The 23182-nt window shown below is 31.3% G+C and overlaps 1 pseudogene across 1 annotated transcript; it reads right to left on the reverse strand.

Annotated features, from left to right (window-relative positions):
* Positions 1-7046: 7046 nt before the first annotated feature.
* LOC146919295 (uncharacterized) lies at positions 7047-21924 on the reverse strand (annotated as a pseudogene). The gene is made up of 7 exons (XR_015010714.1): positions 21912-21924; positions 14047-14220; positions 13865-13930; positions 13335-13773; positions 12324-13252; positions 10198-11414; positions 7047-8751 (listed from the first exon to the last, which is right to left on the reverse strand). The product of XR_015010714.1 is annotated as an uncharacterized LOC146919295 (transcript).
* Between the last annotated feature and the right edge of the window lie 1258 nt (positions 21925-23182).

Genomic DNA, 23182 nt, shown 5'->3' on the forward strand with positions numbered 1-23182 from the left:
CAATAAGCGACCGTTCGTTTTCCTGAAGCAGCATTTCAATTTCAATCAAACACAGCTTCTTCAAGTCATCGTCACCGATACGCAGATCTGCATATTAAATGTAAAGTCACGAAATTAATATTAACACCTTTGCATGCATATGTGTGCACGTTGAAGAGAAAGAAAAAATATTAGCTCTATATGAGAATCCTTTATATTTAAACATATCAGCTTAAAAAATGTAGAAAATACTTAATGGTATCATAGAGTTAGTAACTCTTAGTTTGTTCTTTACTATATCCTAAAAAAAGTACCTCTTAACTACTTAAACTACTCTAATCAGCCTTTACTATATCCTAAAAAACACACCCCTCGAAAAGAACCTTGTCATCAAGGTTGGAATGTGCTAAATTTCTTAATGTGTAATAAACTTCAAATGTATCACCCTTGTCCCTATTTTTTATTCGTGAAGTACTGTTTTTCTTCACATCTTCAACAATAACATGAGTAGTTTCTCCCTACTTCCTTTGCATAAGCTTTTCATTTTGAGGAAAAGAGAGATAACTGATCTCAGAACCATTTGAAATAAATTATTTGTCTAAATTTTTTTTATAAAAATAATTGCCTCGTCCATGTCATTTGCACCCTGATGCTAAACTCGTCATCCCAGAATTCCAAGCAGTATTTGACTTGTGTTGCTTCAAAAACAACAACAAAGTAGTACGCAAAGAGAAGTGCAGTGGAGTCAACACTAACAAAGCATATCTCAGTGGATACATGTTTTTACTTTGAAGTTTTATGTTACCTCTTAATGCATTTTAAGTGCAGCTTTTCCTTTTAAAGTTTCATAATGAAACGCCTCTTGTTCTAATTCTCATCAATGACAATTACAACATGTTCTGGCCTTAAAAAAAAAATCATTATGTCTTGAAACATGTCTATTTTCACTTCTGTCTTTGTCATAAAAACTAAAAATGATAGTAAGAGAATATATGCAATGCAACGAAAAAAATGATATTAAAGTTACGACTCAATTCTTAATCGAAAAAGCTTCTTTCAGCTTAACTCAAACTAAAAAAATAAGCTTATTTGTAAAGGATTTCTCAAGCCATATTTATTTAACGCGAAAATAAATAGATATAAAAACTGCTGCAAAATGATGTCATGAATGCTCACTAATCTAGATAACGTGAAAAATTAATCAATTAAAGAACAGAAAATGTGAACAAATTAATCAAGATATACATAGTGGAAAGCTATATGACAGTTTTGTGGCGTTGACAGTAGGTCATGCATTAACCTTATGTTGTTTGCATTATTTGTGGGTGTGTTAGTGTCAGTTCTGCGCTGCTATTACGTGATGTAGCCGCTGGCTGGGAGGCTTCTGTGTGTGCATAATTGCTGCTGCGTCCGCTTAGCTTTTCTGTTTTTTAGTTGTAGGTATTTCGGCCTGTTGTAGTGCAGCTGTTATTTTTTAGAGGATCTTTGTAGGCATTAAGTTGTGAGACAGGGGGTACTTTCGTGTAGGCAGCACCACGGTTTGTCGTGGTACTTTGCTGGGTTTGGTCTTTGATTAAGGCAACCTAGTGTACACCTCGGCCTCATGATTATTGCACCCGACCCTTGTTTATGAATTTACCATCCGCATATATCTCCCTTAGACCATACCCCCATTCAAGCCTTCAAAACACTTCGTACATTCACATTTAGGTTCCCTCGTAGAAAAATATTTTCTCCTAGTGGTATATTTAGAATCAAGCCTCCTAAATCATCCCAAAATTTACTTTTAAAGTTTTTTTTAACCCTGCCCAGGGTGCATAAGCACTAATGATATTAAAGATGTATTGTTCCACTACAACTTTTAGGAATATGATATGATCTCCTATCCTTTTCACACCTATAATATCCTTCTTTCATTCCTCATCAACAATAATGTCTACCCTATTTGTCGGTCTAACTTATAACACTAAAGACGTATTGTTACACTATAAATTGTATAACTATGATATGATGTCCTATCCTTTTTACATATACAATATCCTTCTTTGATTCTGTATTCACTATGACGTCTACCTCATTTCTCGTTCTAACTTTGTTAGTGTACCAATTCTTAAACCTTGAACTATCTAATTCTTTCGCCCTTTCATCCACCCACTTCATTTCATGATATTAAAGATGTATTGTTCCACTACAATTTTTAGGAATATGATATGATCTCATATCCTTTTCACATCTATAATATCCTTCTTTCATTCCTCATCAACAATAATGTCTACCCTATTTGTCTGTCTAATTATAACACTAAAGACGTATTGTTACACTATAAATTGTATAGATATGATATGATGTCCTATCCTTTTTACATATACAATATCCTTCTTTGATTCCGTATTCACTATAATGTCTACCTCATTTCTCGATCTAACTTTGTTAGTGTACCAATTCTTAAACCTTAAACTATCTAATTCTTTCGCCCTTTAATCCACCCACTTAATTTCCTATAGGAACGTACAATAATCTTCCTTCTAGTCATAGCACCAACTATTTCAATATATTTTTCTATAAGAGTGCCTATATTCCATGTTCCAAAACGGATCATACTCTCTTGTACTAAATTCTTTATACACACATCATTTTTAGAGGTCCATATTACACCTCAAAATGAATGTGATACAAATAACATACATTTTGCCCAAACCATGGGTCGTTTATGCTAATGATGGTTTACCGAAAATTATCATTGATAGTTGAAAGACCAATTTTAAACGGCTATATTGTGGTAGCAAAATATTTGCATTGATTTTGCTAGGCTGTAGTTTTTATACATTGTTTGAAAACTGGAATATGTTATTTAGTATATCAAGAATATTAATGGGATTTATACCGTCCTCAATAATTTTTATTTTTAAACTAAAAGTGGGCAATTAGAGTATCGCCTCACCAAAATATATTAAATAAAAAATATATACAATAGAAAAAGAGGAGAGACCAAACCAAAACTCTCTCAGAAATTTAAGAATCTAAAGTTTGATAAACCAAACTTGTTTCCAACAGAATACTCACTAATTTGGGCAGAGATGCTATTGCAGTTAGTATAATCATTAAGAGTCAGACCTAAATTTGCTAAAGCATATAAGCAAAAATTTAATTCTCTATAAATATAAGAAACTATAACTTTCATAAGCATATGTTCCAAATTTGATAAACACTCATACAAACTTCTATAAGTAGCTACCATTTCTCGTTATATATATATTCTAAAACTTTTTTATATATGTCTAAAATTATATTTGTATAAAATTTGTTAAACACTCGTACGAACTTCTTATGGAAGTCAAATATCTCAAAATTAAATAATTTTTTATATACAATTAAAATTATGTTGTATAAAATTTATTTAATAAAACACTGATAAAAATGTCTCAAGTAAGTCAAATATCTGTAAAGATTAAAACCAGTTTATATGTGATTAATGCATTAAAATCACGTGATTCTCCTTTATTTCTCCATTAAATATCTAAGGTATTTTATTAATGATATTAAATCGATTTAAACGAAATTAAATCATTTAAATAATGTGATTCTCATTACCTTTATAGAAGTAAAGTAGTCACATATATATATATATATATATATATATATATATATATATATATGTGATTAATGCATTAAAATCACGTGATTCTCCTTTATTTCTCCATTAAATATCTAAGGTATTTTATTAATGATATTAAATCGATTTAAACGAAATTAAATCATTTAAATAATGTGATTCTCATTACCTTTATAGAAGTAAAGTAGTCACATATATATATATATATATATATATATATATATATATATATATATATATATATATATATATATATATATATATATATATATAGATATGCTATCTTGCAACACAGCCCTCTCATTAAGGAGAATATCTTCATTAAAAATATCATTCATTTAAAATATTAAAATGTGATTAATGATTTAGAAATTTTTATTACATTAATATCATTTGTTTTTTTTATGGGTCTTTTGAATATTTGTATTTCTTCATCAGTTTGAAAACAAATCTTTATTGTTTGATGGTGAACAACAAAGACCATATATAGAACTTGAGATTCTTAAAATGCTTTTCCAAAGAATAAATATTTACACCAACAACACAACACGATAAGAAAGTGGTATACACCATATTATCGTAGCCAATATACATATGATTTACTAATAAATCCTTGAATGTCTACACATGACCTTGAATGTCTACACATGACAATTGTCCACAAGTTCATTATGAATATTTCTAAAAAAAAAAAAAATCATTATGAGCAGTGGTAGATGTGAATCATTCTCAATAATTGGCGTAGATGATGGATGTGCAAGGTAACTTCTTACTGATCAAATAGTATTGGAAAAGAAATGGACCTTTCAATGTTTCATGAATAATGACACCAAACAATAGCATAAAATTAGCATATATTTTGTTCCATGAATCCTAACTTTATCTCCTCAAATTAATTTACATGGGAATAGAAATGAATGTACACATCGAAAATAAAACCAGTAATTGTTCTTATTCAAATTAAAAATCAGGGCCAACAATATGCTTTGAATGTATATCCACCTGACATTCAGATGATGAATTACACTAAAACATCAAGCCTTTATATAGGATGTTGGTGTATAAAATACGGTTCATAATGCAGGTACAATTGATCTGTATTTTAAATTGGCTTGTTTAGTACGACGGAACAAATGAAGTACAGTTTGATTGCATTTTAAATAGATTGATCATGTTAATGATTTGCCTTTAAAACATGATTTGAACCCAACAAAAATAATTGATGTGATACATGTGCCGTTTTTTAGAAATTGAATAAGGCATTGAAGTTAGTTAACCAAATTGAGAGAAGTTTTTGACAAAATTTTAAAATTAAAAAAAAGCATTTAGGAAACGGTGCTTTTTTCAAAGAAAAAAACAGAGAAGAAATGTGTATAAGAGTAATATATAGGGATGCTATGAACTGTGTATAAAATTGAAAATAAATTAAATATGTGTATGCTTTAGTTATTTCCATTTTTTTATTAAAAAATTGATAAAATTTGTCATTTATTATTCTTAATGATTATCGACCATAAAGCAATATCATTGCCAAATTTCGGTTATGTAATTTTTTATACCATTTATGGCATTGTTTGTTTACACTATTATTTTGGAAGAAGTTTTTTGTTTCAAAATTATTTGGCCATAAAGCAGTTTCAATGCCAAATTTCAGCTACATTGATTTTTTTTTTTGAAATTTTTTGTTATAAAAACAATTTCAATGTCAATTTAGGTTAGCATTAATGGGGAAATGCATGAGAAGCTTGAGTTTAGTCCATGAAACCACATGTCATTGGAATGCTTTGGTGAGAAATTTATTTCTATATATACATGAGGAAAACCCTCAAATGTCTAGTATATAGATATAGATATAGATATAGATAGATATAGATATAGATGATTCGACCATTGATACTCAAAGTTTGTTTATGTGAATGGGAGACATTAGGAACGAATTCAACGGTATCATATTCGATTGAGCAAAAAAATTATGAAAAGAAACAAATGGATGAACAAAAAAAAACAAATTATCTAATATAAAAATGGATATAAAAAGATAACAAAAATGGTGTCAAACAACCTTATTATCTATTATAACTATTTCCAATGAGTGAGACAGTTTGTCCTTGTTCATATCTCTCACAAACCAAAGCCGAATACTTCGAACCCTAGTATTTCAATTTTCTTTCGAAGGGGATAACTCACAAACGAAATCGATTTTTCGAGCCATTTGGATTGTAAGGAGAGATACAAAGAAGACGTATAGAAAAAGAAATGAAACAGAAAGAAAGACAAATGCGAATTGGAGTTGTGATGTGAAGAAACTGCTAGTCAATAGGTCTAATTTATAGTATATTTTACAGGATAATTTCGTAAAATAACAATATTTACCCTGACCAATCATATTTGAGTTTATATCTTAGCCATTAAGCAATATATATTAATATTTTTTCTGTTAAAGTGTATCATTAAATCGACAGATATTATTTGACGTCACATCTTAGCCACTAAACAGTACATAATGATATGTTTCTTTAGCAAATTGAATTTTTGAAAATGTTTATTTTTTTTGTTGTTAAAGTGTATCATTAAATTGTCTGATATTATTTGATATGTTTCTTTAGCAAATTCCATATTTGCTTGGCAAGCATTAAAAACAAAAATATTGAAGATTGCCTCACATTACTATTATGAAAATTTCTTTCAAAAAAAAAAACTACTATTATGAAAATAAAAAACAAAACAAATTTGCATCTCATTAATTCCAAACTCATGAGGTTCTTTGGTTTGCCTCGAGATGCCACATGTCAAATGAGAAAAAAGCTGCCATATATATCTTTGAGAAAGGTCGTAAATTTATATAACTAGTGTAACCACCCGTGCCAAGCACGGGAAATAAAAAACTTTTGTTTTATCAAATGTATAGATTCTATATTATTTTATCTTAAAGTTATAAGTGCTTGTAATTTAAATTTGATATGGAAAAAAATATCATATTAATTTTGTTTATTTTGTATACATTCTGAAATATCTAAACACTGCACATAACAATTAAAGTATTTGGAGTTATACTTATACTAATTATTTGTGGTTTAAGATGTTGATCAGCCTTAATCTCAGCAAACGTTAGATTTTTTTATATAACAGTCAGTGTCACATGCATAAACGTAGTCGGTAAATGCAAACGTTAAATTTTTTACGGGTGTGTATAAACACAGTTTGGGCTACAAAAACGCCAATTGTTATTTGTTTTTAATTTTTACAAAATTAATAGTCTAATGTAAATATTGTATTTTAGGGTAACAACGATGTAAAAAAAAGGTTCCGCGGACTGTTAAACCTGAAAAATGCATCAATTAAAAGTCAATGACAGAAGGATCTGCTTATATAGAAATTACATGTCCTGTAATGACCAGTACGCCTTACAAAGAGATTTAAAAAAAACGATTTACAAACAATATGCAACTTTAGTTTTGTAAATTATAGCAACAACAATTCTAAAACAAAACCAATGATCATACTTTTTGAAAAACTTCACGATACACAACATTTGTGGTCTCCTTGCAAACATTATTATCTTCATCCAGGATGAGCAACTTCAAACCTTTTCTAGAAGTAACTCGAGAGACAGCGACATAAAGTTGTCCATGCGTGAATACAGGCTTAGGAAGAAAAAACCCCCACGCGAGATAAAGATTGACCCTGGCTTTTATTTATTGTCATTGCAAAACAAAGCGTCAATGGAAATTGTCTGCGCCTGAATTTGAAGGGTAGTCCTGGATCACTCGGAATAAGATTCATCCTGGGAATGAATACCCTGGTACCTGCCCTTTTTCCTGTAATTACGGTAGCAACTATCGTGCTCTTCCCTAGATGTGTAACTGTCAGCCTCGTACCATTACACAGTCCATTGGTCTGATCGATGTTTCTCATCAGCATAACTGGACATCCCACCTTTAGTTTCAACCGGTGATTTGGAATTCCAGAGCTATTAATACCATTAAGAAATTCGGTTGTGAACCACTCGCTTTGGACGTCAGAATTTTCACTCGATCGACAAACAGAATCAGAGCTTAAATACTCTTTCTCTTCACCTAGAATCAGCGACATCATATATTCGTTAACATGCTGAACTGAATCAAGCGTCGGTGCGAGTATTCCCCTTTCTTGGAAAAATAGCTGGTCGCCAAGGTTATCATTCAGATCGGGATACACAAAGTCTATAAGTGACATCAACGGATTTGTTGTGTCCGATATCAGCAAATCTTCAGGAATTTCTACCTTCATTTCACCATTCTCATCCGAAGCATCGTTGCCGTCTCCAATCGAGAGTATCCACTTGCCAAAATTAGCAATTTCTTCCTGCTCTGCAAGAACCGAAGATGCACCCAATCTCATATTAACAGTAAGCCTCAACACATTACAATAAGCCCATAAATTTGACGAATTGACTGAGGCATCAACAATATCTGGCCTCGTTGCCCCTCGGATAATAGGCAATATCTGCCTGAAATCACCACCCAAAACTAATGTCATTCCACCAAAAGGCTTAAGTGCGTTTAGGGGATCATTCTTGAACATGATATCACGCAATGAACGGTCAACTGCCTCGAAATACCATCGGTGCATCATTGGAGCCTCATCCCAAATTATCAACTTTGCAGCACGCACAAGTTCTGCCCTAGGACTGTCCTTTTCCATCGTAAGCGATGATGCCTCATTAATCTCAATAGGGACTGTCAGCGTCGAGTGCGCGGTTCTTCCACCTGGTAATAGAAGAGCCGCTATACCGCTGGATGCAACATTCAATAAAATTAACCCCTTCGATCTAACAGCAGCCGACAATGTTTTCCATATAAAGGTTTTTCCAGTACCACCGTAACCATATAAGAAAAAGAAACCACCGTCGTCAGAACCAACGGACTCCATGATCTTGTCATGCACACATCTTTGTTCATCAGTCAGCATAAGTAACATATCAGCGTGTGTCTTTTCCAGCTCATCTTTGTTGTAACTTAGCTCATCAACGATAAGCTTGTTTGTGAAAGTTGGCATGTCTGCTGCGTTTGGCCTTGGCATAGATTTGAAGTCAGTAAGTGACCGCCCGTTTTACTGAAGCAACATTTCAATTTCAATCAAACACAGGTTCTTCAAGTCATCGTCACCGATACGCAAATCTGCATGTTAAATGTAAAGTCACGAAATTATTTTTAACACCTGAAGAAAAATGATAGTAAGAGAATATATGCAATGCAACGGAAAAATGATATTAAAGTTACGACTCAATTCTTAATCGAAAAAAGCTCCTTTCAACTTAACTCAAACAAAAAAAATAAGCTTGTTTATTGTATGACTGCTGCTATGTGAGCAACCGTATCATTTCCAGAAAGTACACGGGCAGAAAGAACTTCTCTCAACTCTTGAATTTTGCTATTTTTGTTATTGTGATTACAAATCATTTTGATTGCATTGACAGTTATCACTATTGTCATTGGATGTGCATCAATTCGGTGTTCCTTTATTAAATTCTATTGCAATTTATTTTAGTTTCATTGACATTTATCAATATCATCTTTGATATCCCCCATTAGCTCATTGTTTATGTATGTATCTTTTGTTTGCTTGATCATCATCTTTCAAAGCAGTAACGTTGTCCTGATCCCTACATCAATATATTTCTTAATTTTCTGCCGAACTGTTGACAACCTTTCATTCTCTTTTGATAAAAACTAACAGGATCCCATCGTGAAGGCCAGAAACAATTAGTTCCACAACTGGTAGGTACTGTATGGGAAGCGTGTTCTGCCCTTAAAAAGACCCCTACTTCAAACATTACAGCAATTGGGCGAGGAATGACAAAGTTTGAGGTTTCGGTGAAGGATGTTCTACGCGAGATGAAAGAACTGAAGCTAGTTTCTAGTGATGATCCAGCTGACACGGAGTCTGAACCATGCGATGATAATTCAAGGTCTTTATTTACATTCTCTAGTTAACATAATTTTTTACAATCTTCATAAGAATTTTTTCTTTCGAAAGAACATTGTATGAATCCTAAGATATTCTCTACATTCGATAGGGCTTTATCCTCTCCATCTAAATATTTTCATAAACAAAATTGAAAACTAATAATGATGAATGATGTTAGAGTAATGAAAGTTAAGCGTGTGTGTGCGTGTATATATATATATATATATATATATATAAATTGAAAGCTAAACTCATTACCTTTCTGTTACTTCAAATCAGTGTCTCTCATCCAAAACACACCAAGTAATCAACATATCACTCATAAAGATAAAAGATAAAAGTGGATGACAGACTTTAATTAGGTTGAGTCTTCGCTGTTACAATAGCTTATTTACGTATTGTGTTTGTGTGTATAAATATCACCTACATCTCCCAATATAATGCATGCAATATCATAATAAGTCTCTAGTTCAATTATAATACATCAGTGATTGCCAATACTTTCATTTCATTATATTCAAATTTTGAAAATGCTTCATAAGATGAAGCTTTTACCAATATCTTGTTTAATTCTGTTCTTTTGTGTTTATTGTCACTACATAAATAGAGAAGCATAAGTTATTAAGATAGGCATACAATACTTTGAGAAACATTACCCGGAATATTCAGACGCTTCCTACGTTCAAATAAGATACCATCCGACAGTAACCGCCATGTCACATCCCATACTACATCAGGGCTCGTCATTGTGCTAGTGGTTAAGAGATGCACAAACAACCAACGCAGTTGATGGCCCGAACCTAACTCAACATTTTCCGTGATACCATCTATGAACTCTTTGTCGTCATCAAGTAATCCCAAAGCAGAGCATGCTTCCTGGAACGTGTCATAGGTATGTCCATTAATCGTTTTTATGCACATATATCCCATGCAACCCTTCTGAACGGTCAATAGTATCGTCATGTAGTACAACTCCCTTATACCAGGCGGCGTGTAATGAAGCCTTCCAATTTGATATCCTGCTTTACGTGGCTGCCACCTTTTGTCTTTCTTCTCATAAGTAAACCTCGTTGGAAATTCAGCATACGTTAGATCGCGACCGCCTACATACTGACGATTTGCTTCAAACCACGCGAGAAACATGGTTGACGCTTCCTCGTTATACATCACCACGTCCTCAATGTCATGATCATCATCATATAGTACCGATTGTTCATTATGCAAATGAAACGTTAGTTTGAGAACAGGAGGCCATTTATGGTGTATATCAAAGCAAATATCCTCCAAACAGCCTCGCAAGGTGAAACATAACGACAATCGTAATACTCCTTTATTTCATCAACCGGCTTGGACTTATCACGATTATCACCGTCAATAGACAACTGCATCAATGCCTCATCAGGGCCTTTGTTCACGTATTTGAAAAGTTACTTGATGGAGTTGGATTTGTTGCAATATTCCACATTTACATGACCCCCATATCTGATGAGAAGATGTGGACTGTACGGGACGACATAGCGATTATCCAGTTGGACCCCCTGCTTGTCAACATGTATCCCAAAGTCGCGACGTTTGTACCTCGGATAACCCTCGTCGTCTATCGTCGTAGTTCCTTTAAAATCCTTCGGATAATACTTCGTACATCTACCCCTGTCCATGCAAGGCGAGAAGGGACGTGCACCACCACATGGGCCATGCATCATATAAGAAGAAACAACATCATAAAGTCTTGGATAAAGTGTGCTGTCAGGCAGCTCGGCTGATATGATCTTATCAATGTCAGTACCTGTCTTCAGTTTGTTCTCTGAACTCAACCACACCAAGATATGAGCATGCGGAAGACCTCTTTTTTGAAACTCGACTGTGTACATGCCTGCCAACAAAAGAATAACCGTTAGTACAGTTGGCAATAACAACACAATAGGTCGCACTCGAAAATAACACGACTATGACATATTTATTACGAAGACAAAAATAATGTCATAATTTATTTCAAGACGAAAATGGTGTAATAATTTATTTAATAAATAAATAACCATCAACAATGTATACCTTCCTCAATTGTCTGATGCATAATCTGTTAGATTTAGCAAAGCCATCTTCTAATATTACTTTCTGTTGCATATTATTTTTTAAGCTTCCTACTATGTGGTTGTGACTGATGATGGGATTTACATGATTTTCAAAGTCAATTAGCTAAAAAATCTAATTAATATTCTGCTTTTATTGATGATATCCTACTATGTTTTTCTAACCGTAACTTTTGGCATCACATAGGCTAGTCCAAGTAACTCTCCAGCACCCTATGTATCCAATGGATTATTCGTTGCCATCTATTAATAAGGTTCGTTATGATTAACTCTGATCTCCTATTTTCTGGTCTGCCTATGTGCATTCAAAATGGTAACCAGTCTTTGTTGAATTTATAGACACAATGCCTAATGTGAACTTCTTGACTTGTGAAATAGTCATAAATATGTCAAGGATAAAAAGTGCCATTAAAGAAGTGCCTCGAGAAAGATAGAATATAACAGAATGCTTCAGAAAATAACACAGAAAAAAGTGGACCTTAAAAAACACGGTATTTGTTTTTTTTTGAAGGATAACATGGTCTTTTTTTTAAAAAGCTAAAAAAAACATGGTCTTATTTTCTTTAATAAAGCTTATGGCAATTATTGATATTTCATTGCTCATATTTTCAGTGCTTGAAAATGAAATGAAATACTACCTGAAGGATAAATAAAATGCTTAAAGAAAATACTACTAATATTACAGTGTATACCTGCGTCAACTTTGCCAAACAATTCTTCCTTCTTAAAATCGTCCATCAATTTATCCAACTTCATTTTGAACACTCGACAAACAATATCAGGTCTATCAGATGCCTTTAAGTTTCGTTCTTTAAGAAAATCTTGAATTTCTCGCAAGTTTGAATTGCATGTGATTGTTACGAACAGATCGGGATATCCATATTTCTTACAAATTGTCATTGTATCCTGGCAATTATTAAACATGTAACGCCTGCCACCCGTAAAGGACGACGGTAACACTATCTTTCTTCCAACGTTAGATGCATCAGTTTCACCCCTATCCATTGCCTCGTGCAAACCATTCAGAATGCCGCACCTTATAGTCTTTTGATTTTTTCTAATGTACCTCAACCGTTGCGATTCAATCATAGTATGGCAATCAACAGAAAATTGTTGCAGCAATCTCCTCGAGTTAACAACGTTGCCATACTCAACGACCCTGTCTTGCATCCTATATGCAATCCATTTGCGCATGGTAACTGTTATCCGTGTCCGCTTCTGATTTCCATGATCAACAGATCTAATTGGAATATTTGTGCTAAAACCATCCTCCCTGCGAGGAAACAACAGAGGATACTGTAAAGGTATAAAATAAGGCTCGGTTTCGTACAACCTCTTATACTCCCCAACCACATTTCTAGCAACAATATCTCAGCCATTCTCCATATCATTTGAATCACCAATAATTAGAGCAGCAACTTCGTCGCATGTCGGTAGATTGTGCATCCTCGCGTCTCGTGTACGTTTTCCAAGCAATCTAACCAAAAAGTTTGGTGTTCCGCCATGTTCCACATGATCCCGCACCTGACGAAATTTATTTGCATATTTATTAAACGCGTCAACCATTTCCTTAAGTTCCTCCACCAAACCTGTGTTGATTTTATTAACAGAATCACCAGAACTGCAACAATTAAGTATAAGTTAATTTTATTAGTCTATTATAGATAGTTACTGGTAAAAAATTAAGGAGAGTAAAAATATACCTGAAATGTTTGACTCTGTTGGCAGTCTCGTTACTTGTATCATATATATACAGTTGGGCAAACTTAGGAGTTGAACCCTGATCAGGCAACAAACCGCCCATCCGATGATAATTTTGGCCACGCAGTATGAACTGCGGTGGGCCACCTCCGTCGTTTCTGTCACGCTCTATCTTTCCACCAAGAGAAGTAAAAGAAAACATGCTGTTGTAAGATCTAATATTTTGAAGATAATTTTTACTTTTTGCATGGTTCCCATTCATTAAATTGTACAGCAATTCAGGTGGTTTTTCAAGTATCGGCAAAAGGACCTTGCCCTTCATGCAGCACAAAGAGAATTTTGCATTATTAGCCGTCATATCCAGTTCCGCGCGTTCTTCAAACCAAACACGTGACTTACAATCCATGCATATCATCACTGGATCACCGACATCTAGAGACACTGCAAAGAAAATCATACGTCATAAAAATTTGAAAGCAGCAAAGACGTATCTCTTAAAATGTTGAAGACAAAAAAATATGTTTAGGATTACATTCGCATTCGGCCTTCTCGTGTATAGCAGAGTGATGCATTGAACAAAATTCCTCGTCGGGCGACCCTGAGTCAGTTATAAATGTTAGTTATGGTAACTACATAACAAAAATTTCAATCGAACCTTTTCTTAAATAACGCTCTCAATTTCATATCGCTGTTTGGCACCTATATTCATATTACCTGGAAGAGGGCATCCAGTAGGATCTATTTCGACCGCAAAGTCATCATCATACTCAAACCGGTAAGCATTGTTTAAACTATAACCATAACCATGTGTGTCTTGTATATTACCTGTACTGCATGTATTAGCTGTGCCAGAAGTTTCCCCTTGAAAAAAATTCTTCTTAGATGTTCCTAGTAAAATAAAATAAAATTAGCTCTAGGTAATATATACGTCAATTAAAATTTATAATGCCAGCAGTCAAATTGAACATGATCTATGATTCTTTGAAATTGAACATGATCTATGATTCTTTTAAATTGAAATAATACAATCTGCATATAGTGTTTCTCACCCGTGCATTCTAATGGGTAGTTTAGAGAGAAGGTGTAGAAAAATCTTACCATAGGAATTAGTTGTAATTTAATCACAACCATTAATTACTATTAAGATTAAGGGTTGAGATTTGGAGTAAAAGAGTTACTCTTGGAGTCAATAGATCCCTTATATATAAGGGATCGATTGACTCCAAGAGTAAGTATAAAAAGTTACTCCAAATCCTAACCATTGATATTAATATTAATTAATGGTTATGATCAATTGCAATTAATTCTTAGTGTGGACATTTTATACTCCCTTCTCTTGAACAAATACATGAGATACACCAGTGAAAAGGAAAAACGTATATCCCAATTTAGTTGTTTTTACCATTCTCTTATAAAGAATTCTACTTATCGAATTCAAGAAAAGATTGTTTTTTTGTTTGGATCTCAAAAAGACTACAATTGAATGAGATATTTTTTATTCATAATCAAAACATCACAGTGCAAGAAAGAAATTGGATAAAAATCATAAAAGTGCAATTTTTTTTTAAGATTGTCGTATTACTGGTTCCTTTTTTTGTTTTTGTTACAATTGGTACCGTTTAGAAAGAAGGAGCATATAAACCTAATAATGAGGATTAATAGCAATTGATCACAACCTTTAATTAATATTAAAATCAATGGCTATGGTTTGGAATAACTCTTTATACTTACTCTTTGAGTCAATGGATCCCTCCTCATATATATATATATATATATATATATATATATATATATATATATATATATATATATATATATATATATATATATATATATATATATATGATGTCTTTGTTTTTTTGACGTCATTTGCTTATTTTTCTATATTAAATATGAAAAATATAAATTTATATTTATGGGTTAATGCAGTGAATGAGGGTACATTTGAATTCTAAGTCAAGAAATTTTTTAATTTCGCATAAACACTGAGACCCAAACAATTGCTAAGAAAAAAAAACCTTTTGGTTCAAAAAAAAAATTTGAAAATTTAGTCTCTATATGATTTTTTAAAGATTTTTCATATTTTTGCATAATTGTCGTATTTTTTACTTATTATTTTCAATGACGCAGTTATATCTTTTTTATTATTATCAAGACATAATTGGCTCTTTAATTATTGTGAACGATCAAAGTTTGCACATATAAGTAAACTTTAAGACTCATTAAATATATGTTTTCCTTATTTGCATAAATTGTGGTATGTAGTATAAAAATACTTGAGAATACAATAATGAAAATAAATGTTGACATTTTAAAATAGAAAGACTCGTTAAAATTATTGACCGTCATATTGATTGTTTGTTAATTGGACTTTTTCATCAATTAAAATGATTCTGAAGTAAATGTTTTTGAACAACAAATTCACATGAGACGGGGGCAAAAACCATGGACAGTTAAAACCTACATTTTTTAGCAACTAATATTTTTTTTTAAAATTAAACCGATATCTCTAACTCTATCTCTATCTTTATAATAAATATTTTACATTTATTATAAAGATAGAGATATTAGTTTTGATTATATTTACAAACGAATTATAGATTAACTTAATGTGTGTAAAGAAATTCAATTTTAAAGCAATTTAAATGTAGCTCTGAAATTGTTTATTTCATTTTACGTGGTATTCAAGGGCAGAGATACCTTTGACATTAAGTTTATTTGAGGGGAATTGGATTGGGTTTTCTTAAGCAAGGTTTGAACATAGTGAATGAAAAAAAATGAAGCTTCACTAAATGTAGTTCACACCAATAATATGATTAAAATTGAAAAATACCTTAAAAGCATATACAAAGGAACTCCCCCACTTAGATCTCTAAGTATGTTTCACACGAATAACATTTCTATTTCCCTTCTTTCATTCACTTAATAATATGTATTTCTCAATAATAACTAATGATATGACTATTCCTATCTATAATCTTGTATCATATAATTCTCACACAAATAGCATTTCTTCTTTCCTTCTTTTCCAAGATGCTTCAAGGAGTATATTTGGTTTATCACCTGTATCCAACAATCCTACAAAAAAATTAATCACTAAATTTTATCAAAGAATGCAACAAAATCACAAAAACCACAATTCATTAAGAAATTATAAACCAACAACATCTAGTGCATCAATTTGATGTGATTCAAAAATAATTAAAGGAACACTTGAGAGAGATGATATTTGTTATAATAAAGTTAAAAAAACGTAAGTCAAAATGAAATAACGAATAAGGGTTGGAACGCAAATGCAAGAGAGATACTCATAGAAGTGCAAAACATGTGTAGCTCCGGAATAAATCAATGGAAGACAATAACCAAATAAAATAAGAGAATTAAAGAAAAAAATGGCAATGCAACAAAGAGAAAAAAAAAAGAATTCTAGAGAAAACTTTCAACAATATGAATTATGGATCGAAAGAGTGTGTGAAAAGTGAGAACTAAAACCAATATTTATAGTCAAAGACATCAAAATCAAAATAATCATTCCCTTGATTCATCATGATAAAGTGAAAAATAATATTGTATTTTAATGTTCATCAATTCATACATATGAAATTAGAAACAAAATCAAGAAATTTTAAACCCATGATTTTCTCTTATTGATTCTATTTATTTGACCTTTACACTTTTTTTAGAGGGACATCTACACATCTTATTTTTTTACCAAACATAGATATGTATTTTTTTTGACAAATAGATATGTTTTTTATTTATTTAAATCTAAACGTGTAACAAAAATAAATTTTATATTATACAAATATGACATTATTGTTTTTTATTTTATTTAGTAGATACTAAGTTATCTATTTCAATTTATTACTTCATGTGAAGAAAAAAAGTATAAGCAATGAAAGATATTTTAAAATTCACATGAGCGAATTCTAAATAAATTAAGGCAATGTTTATAAAAAAAAAAGTTAAAAATCTCATTAACCCATCGGTTGCGGCTCATCAGAGCATGTAAATGTTCGGTTTCCATATTGGTGCATTAAATACTCCTACAAATTTTAGCAAATAACATTTTGATGTTTATGTGAAACAAAACATTAAATGCTCCTATGAACAAAAGGTTGCCACGTGTACTATCAAAATAAAATAGCTGAAATGTTTATAATAGAGATTCCATGTATACACCATGGTTAGTATCCAAAAAATGTCGCACACACAATTATTTCTACAGTTTTTTTTAAAGAATTATTTGTACAGTTGTGTTTTTATTTGGCAATAATCAAAACATTAAAATATCAATTAAGACTTTGATTTTAATCCATATTTGATTGGTATTCAGTAATCGAAATTGTGAGGAGAGATTTACCATAAAATGCTTCTTAATATAGAATACCAAAAATGTATGACATCAGTTACTATATTAAAAATTTACCATATTATTATATTATTATGAAAATAAAAATAAAAATAAGATCATTTGCATTAATTGTCAAATGCATGATATGCATGACATTGTTTGATTTGGTTTATAGTGCTGAAGAAAAGCTTTAAAGAGCTAAACATTTCTATAAACACATTAGAGGAAAATTCACAAATGTATAGTATATAGATATAGATATAGATATAGATATAGATAGATATAAATAAAAAAAATTGCAACTCCATGAATTTATAAAAAAATTGCAACTCCATGCGTTTTTGAAAAAATGGTCTATAAACTTCATTTTTTAAATATTCATTGTTAAAAAACACCAATAAGATAGATTCACATTTAGTTCTCTCCTTTATTTTTTTAATCAAAGAAAAATCAATGCCACAAATTAGCAAAAAAATAATGTATAAAATTATTAGTTTTTTTGGAAATTAATTTACGTCTTAATATTTATTTTAAACATGGAAACATGAACAATTACATATTAATACTAATTTAATTTATTTAGGCTTAATTACAATATTAGTCCAAATCTAAGTTCATGTTGACTTTCTTGAATTATATAATTTGTTAATGAGTATGTGATAGAACACAAAAATAGGCCATAATAATATTGAGATATGATGTTCATCTTGACATTCTTGATTCAATAATACGTTCTTCTGATCTATCATAAAATTTGTCGAGGAAAACACCTAAAGATAACAAAATCAAATGTCTTAAATTTATTGGTAAATTTGCTAAAATGAAAACAAAGTGACCAAATAGCGAAAAAGTTAGCATTTTTCTTCTTTTCTGAAACATAATAAGTTAGCATCTATCTAAATATTAAAACGAAAGTGAAAACAACAAAGGGAGACCCACAATCTAGTACTCATGATAGAAAGATTATATAAAAAAATAGTTTTACAAACCTATGTAAATTAAACTACCAACATATGAAAGATTATATAAAAAAAAATTAAATAAATTGAAATAGAAGATGAAACTTGAATAAAAATTGAACTGTTGTCGTTATGCCATATGCAATGCGTGCAAAACCCTTGCCAAAATCAAATAAAAAATATGTTAGTATACAGTTTCAACCAACTATTAACGTCCTTTCAAAAAAAAAAAACAACTAATAACGTAAAATACAAAAAATAAACAAAATAAAATACAAAAAAATACACAGAATTTCTTTATTAAAAAAGAAAGAAAAAATTAGTGAGCAATAAAAATAAAAATTGCGAGAACCAAAAGATCAATATTTGTGAAAAATGTTTACAATCGGAGGCTATATTTATAGTAAAATAAGGTTAATAGTGACATGATGAAAAAGATGCAATCAAAGGAAATAAGTAATTTTAATGCATATCATTGACCAAATCATCAAAATAGCAAATAAATTTAAAAAATTACTAATCACAATTATGTAAAGGATTACATTAGAGAAATATTCCTTTTAAGGCTTTACTGATTTAATTACAATCACAATTATCAAATGCATTGTTTTCATGATGCCACATGTCACGTTACAACCACAACTATCAAATGCATTGTTTTCATGATTTTATGATGCCACATGTCACCTTTCTATGAGGCTTCCATAGAAAAGGTCGTAAATTTATATTATATAGATATAGATAGATATAGATTGGGCAATTCTCAATCGAAATTAAATTAGAGGATTTTCACATTCATTACCAATTTAAAGTCATGTTTAATGCAATGATCTCACACATAAATGTGTGTAACATCACTGATCATCTTTAAAAACAAAAAAAATTAATAAAGCAATACGTTTTTTCTACCACAGAATGTATTAATGCATATGTCCTGATTTAAATTCATATTTTCCTTTCTAAAGCAATAAGTTTTTTTTAATAAGAATTCCTGAACGCATATTTCCTTTTTAATAAGAATTCTGAACGCATATTTCCTGAACTCATATTCCTGAACGCATATTTCCTTTTTTTTTCCTGAACGCATATTCCTGATTTTTTTCTAAAAAAATCATTTATGATTTAAAAAATTATGTTTGCAACATCATTAAAAAGAATTCTGAATTAAAGCAGAGCACGAAAGATAAATCTATTTTCAATTATCTATTTTCAATTATGAACGCATATGTTCGTTTTTTTTCTATATTTTTACGAAACATAATTTTTATTTCCTTACTATGTTACTATACAATATATATTTTGAAAATAGAAACAAAAGAATATAAACTTAAATCATACAATATATATTTTGAAAATAGAATCAAAAGAATATAAACTTAAATTATAGAAAATTAATGGTTACTACCAAATCTAATTAAATTATTTTAAAAAGTTACACTTTTATCAAATCATATTTTTTTTGACAAATCAAATCATATTTTTATTATTTGACATATATCAATTATTTGATCTCTTTGATATTTAAATAATTATTCCATTAATCGTATTTTAATTAGATATTACTTGTTTTATTTTAATATCTGAATTCAAATATTTTAATTTAAATTATTTGATTATTCAAAAAAAGCATATTTTATTAAAGTTTGTATTTTTTGAATACGAAATGTTTGATTTCTAATTTAATTTCAAATATTAGAATTTGAAATTGTAAAACTTCCTTTTATACATAAACATTAAATACAAATTTGTGAGGATGAATGTGGTGAGAGTATTTTGTGAGGATGAATGTGGTGAGAGTATTTGTAAAGAGAATAAGATGAGAGTGCCACGTGTCATAAGAATAGGAGGAGAAAAAACATTTCCATAAAGAGCTATGAAATCGGCCGTAAATTTATATTATATAGATTTCAAATGTTAGCATATGTAATGAATATTAATATTTACGTAATGAATATTATTTTTGTAAAAAAAATGTGTGATTTTGTTTCTAATTTCAAATGTAAATTTAAAATTGTTTTCTTATGTGCGCATGGATCAACGAACTACTACCTCCGTCCCTAATTATAAGACCCTTTTGAGATTTTTTTTTGTCCCTTTTTATAAGACCCCTTTGCTATTTCCAACTACATTAATTATTTCTTTACATACATGCCCCTATTTAATATACATCTTTTTCTTAAATCAACAATAAATAACATGTTGAAAACATAAACCAACCCTCTCTCTTAAAGGATAAAATTGTAAAAACAATAGTAATTACAAACATATTTAATACAAATATCCACTATCTTAATTCCCGTTATTTTTTCAAAAGGGCCCTATAATTAGGGACGGAGGTAGTATTAAAAACCTTTGAAGATCCGTATTTAAACTAGAAAATTAAAATGATATTACTCATAATTATAAGACTTTAATGTGAAGGACAATTTTTTAAATCACTGCATGAATGCACTTTATAGAGAAAAAAGATGTAGTGGATTGGCTTTTTTGTCCTCAAATCTGTATTGTCCGGTCAATTTCATCCTCATATTTTTTGAAATAGCCAACTAGTCTCTTAATTTTATAAATATCAATCAATTTCGTCCTTCGTCAAGTTGGATCGCTAAGAGCATCCACAATGGTGAGGTCTTCACGATTTAAGACCTGATACCTAATAGGTACCCCCATTGTGGAAAAAAAAAATTGGGGTCTTAAAAGATCTAAGGTCTAACTCTTAAGACCCCATTCTTAAATGGGCCCACATCACTTTTTATTAAAATAATAATTTTCATGGCTATTAAATAATATTTGTGGGACCCTATTAGACCTTTTGTTAGAGGATCTCCATTTGAGTGGTTGAGTATCTATTAAGTATTATTATTAAAAAATTATTAAAAAATGATGTGTTCATGTGGGATCCATTTAAGACCTCAAAATTGAGGGTCTCCATTGTGGATCCTCTAACGGTGCTGACGTAGGATGTTAACCGCTCGCATAGCGTGTCAAGTCAAATGTCACACAACCATGGCCTAATTTGATCGAAAGTGAAAGGAAAAAAACAAGGACGAATTTGATTGAAAATGAAAAAAGCATTGTCTTCTTTTAAGTCAGCTGTATAATAGCTCTTTCTTCCCAATTCTATAAACTTCAAATCTAAATTTTCAATCTTCCATTTACAATCCAAAATCCACAACAAAAAAAAAATTATGTTAAAACTGTTTAGGTTAAAGCTGAAATGATGGGTGGTGGTCATATAGCTAAAAGCAACTCTCAAAGTCGAGTTTCACCTTCAAGTTCCATGTTTAATGGTGATGTAAGATTGCTTCAATGATAGAGTCCTATAATTATAAGAATGCTTGAATGATAGAGTATTATGTATATAATGTGTTCTGGACCTGCCAAAAGGATTCTTGGCCCATCCGCTTAGGCCCAATACCACTCCAAGCCCAAACTCCACGTTTGGCATTATTGCTCACAACTTACCCCCTCTCCTGAAGGGGGCGCACGAAGCAAAGAGACCGGTTCAAACGAACCCCAATGTCTCTCTTGCACATTGTGCACGTTCCCGCAATAAACTCTCCGGCGGTTACACTTCCCACGATTTGGTAACCGCCGGAGCCAGGTGTGCCTCTCCAACGGCTCTGCAGCTCTCCACCTCTATTAATAAGGGACTCACTGCAGTCCCCAAGGTAGAATTCTTTTCTTCCTCTAAACCCTCACTCTCTGATCTCTACTGACTTGAGCGTCGGAGTGTCTGCAGGTACACACCCCCCATCCGCTCCAAGAAGCATTCTGACGTATTCTACCACCGTCACTTCCACCGCATTCAAAGCACCGGCAGTCTCCTTCTGATCAGGTACGATCATAATGTTTTATCACTTAGGATCATATGATGTATTGATTGTGTAGCATTTAATGTATTCTATGTTGTTCCTCAACAGGACAATGTACATATAAGAGACGAGAATTGGCAACTTCAACTAAGACGAGGACTAGGTTTCCAGAACTAGTTATACAAGAAGATAAGTGTGTGAAGGTGAGAAAAACACAAGAAGGGAGGTTGAATTGTGTTTTGAAAAATTCTTCGTTTCTCCTAAAACTGAACACACTGATCAGAAGCAAAGTGATACCGCTTCTGAAGTGATAATTAGAATCTGAACGCAACGAAATAAAACAGAGAGAGAAGAAGAACGACACAAAGCAATTATACTGGTTCCTTCCACAATCCGGAAGTAGTCCAGTCCCCCTTGCACTTCCAAGGAGATTTTACTAAGAGTAATATCTGATTACAATTGCTCAAGCACACAAGCAAGAGACTTCCTTTGCTCAAGCACAACTGCAAGAGACTTCCTATGCTCAAGAACACAATCAAGAGACTTCTATGCTCAAGCACAAATGCAAGAGACTTCCTTTGCTCAAGCACAACTGCAAGAGACTTCTAAACAAAATTACACAGAAAATTGTTTAAGGTTGAACACTTGATATACAATCAGAGGCGCTCACAATACAAATCAGATACATACTCTAAGACTTAAGAATTTCTAAGATATGACTTTGA

The sequence above is a fragment of the Medicago sativa genome, chromosome 5 (assembly GCF_051527215.1).
Source record: "Medicago sativa cultivar Bolivia chromosome 5, Bolivia_mono, whole genome shotgun sequence".
Lineage (NCBI taxonomy): Eukaryota > Viridiplantae > Streptophyta > Magnoliopsida > Fabales > Fabaceae > Medicago > Medicago sativa.